This window comes from Lonchura striata, chromosome 6 (genome assembly GCF_046129695.1).
Source record: "Lonchura striata isolate bLonStr1 chromosome 6, bLonStr1.mat, whole genome shotgun sequence".
Classification (NCBI taxonomy): Eukaryota; Metazoa; Chordata; class Aves; order Passeriformes; family Estrildidae; genus Lonchura; species Lonchura striata.
This window is the reverse complement of record NC_134608.1, coordinates 46,939,245-46,941,652: the sequence shown is the minus strand read 5'-3', so window position 1 is coordinate 46,941,652 and position 2,408 is coordinate 46,939,245.

Below are 2,408 nucleotides of genomic sequence, written 5' to 3'. Positions count from 1 at the left end.
TAAGAAACAGCATGAAGGAAAAAGGATTAAATTAATCAATTAATTTCAATTTTATCTTTGTTCTTAAATTTAACTGAAAACCTCAAATTAAAAATGTTGTAATCCCACATTCTACATGCTGTTTTAAAGGTAGTGCAAGCCAGAATAATTCAGCCACAGTTAACTGGTAAATACATTCAAATGCAATTCTTGTAAATCTCCTCCTACCCAAGTCCCTATTTCCTTTCCAAATGAAATCCCACTGAAGCTGGCCCAGTCTTGGCAATACCCTTCATTGACAATGCTTCTTTTAAACAGGTATTACACTAGCAAAGTCTCTCAATAGATTTAACAAAACATTTCTGGAGTACCTAGCACAACTATGGCTTTTCATCCTTATGGCTTCGCAGCTTTATCCTAGATTATGAGGAAGAGCCGTGCCCCTTTCCCTCTTTCTATGTCAACTTTACTGGCATTAATTGTGTTACAGAATCCCTACTGAGGTCTCTTCACTGGTGCCTCCCATGAAAGATACATGAGTGTTATTTTTGTGGCCTCTTTTGGAGTGGGGTCTTTTATTCCTTACAGTCTTCAGTGCTCTGTTCCTGGCATCCCAGCCTGTCCAGCAGCCATGGTTCACCTCAGCCAGGGACACAACAATAAATCAACCATAGCATTCTGCTAATTTGTATCCCCCAGTAAGAGGATCCTCAAAGCCCCCCCAGCAGACAGGAGGTGACTGAGCCTGCACTGCTGCTCCTTGACTGCCTTCTGGGCAGTGGAGCACCTTGGAACCTGCTCCCAAAATATTTCCTGAGAAAACCTTGCAACACCTGCAGCATTACCCTCCACTGGTTTTGGTGGGTTTTTTTCTTGTGTTTTGAGCATCCAGGGTTTAGCAGAGAGCAAATAGACAGTTCAGGAGACTCAGAGGGGATTAGGGATAAAATTAAAGCAAAAGCAAGGGCTGTTCTCGGTGTGTGAGGTGATACCACACGTGAGGACACAGAGGCTGGGGATAGATGAGCCACGATGGCTGCTTAACTCCTTCCTCTGGTTTTTACTGCACTGAACACCCAAGTGTCCTCAGCATCTGCAATAGGAGAAGATACTCCATATGACTTTAAATCAATATTTTCTCACTACTGCACCAATCTTTAGCTGCTGCTAACTGCTTTAGTTCAACTTCAACTCCCACCAGTGAGCTTCCCAAGCTGCCTTGGTGGGGTCGGGAGTGTTGGTCATGCTGCCTGCTCCCTGGTGTTTGGTAAACATCAACAGCTTTCCATCCTAAAGATGTCAATGGACTGTTGGTCTTCGAGAGCTTTTGGCACTGAAGAAGTCATCAGCAGGCTGGGACGAACTCAGCTGTGCTGCTGAGTGCAGGATGAGCCAATAACCCTACCAGATGTCAATGCTGTGGTCAGCAAGGTTGCAGGTGAGCTCTTGGGCAGTCAGCTGGTGAAAGGCCACCAGCTTCCCCACCACAGGGATTTGTGCCAGTCAGTGGCTGTCACCAGGATGGTGGTGGCTCACACAAAGCACGGCCATGCATTCCTGCAGCACTTGTTTGGGTGGGACAGCTGCAAATCTAAGCAGAGAAAAATGCCAGTTTTACAACAAAGCAGCAACCCTGGCATAGGTCTGACCTGTCACACACTGTCAGCCCCAGCTGTACTCAAGCATTTGGTCCCTTAGGAATTTCTGCAAAATGATCAAAGCACTTAGGAAGTCAGGAGTGCCAGGGTTTTTCTTTTTCCAGGTTGTTTCCTCTAAAGCCTCTTTTCATTTCTGAGGAGTCAGATTCTGCCCTCCTGCTGTCAGAGTGACATGGCCAAATCAAGCTCTGAGGTGATGGGGGAGCCCTGGAAGGCACAGCGTTGTCAGTAGCCGGGCGCCGGGAGGTGCACACATGAAAACGGCATCCAGTCCTGCAGCTGCCTTGCGGGAATCAGTGTTATTTTCCTATTACTTTACTGCCTCCATGACAAGGCAAACAATGGGGGGAAAAAGGCTGGAGAGGGCTAAATCTCTCCCTTCCTTTCATTTCATCCTTTCACAGATCAAAATCCTTTCATGCAACTCCCAGGCTGGGGAAGCAAATGTGCCAGACTGAAACATGCAATGAGAATGAACTCCATCAAGAAGTGGGGGGGAGGGGGGAAAGGAGAGAAGGGGTAAATTAGAGAAGAAATCTTTTGAATGCAGGCAAACAGGTGGGGGATTGTCTGGTCTGTGAAGGCAGGGTGTCTGCAATCTTTGTAGCGATTAGATTTAATGGGACAGACACGTTTCTCTCCTTCACATCCCCTCCTCCTCTCAGCCCGAGGGGGAGAAAGGAGGGAGGTGGTGATGGGGAGGTGGCAGGGGAAGAGAAGATTTGAAAGAGTCTTTGACGTCAGCCCTGCCCTATAAAAAGCTGGCAAGGA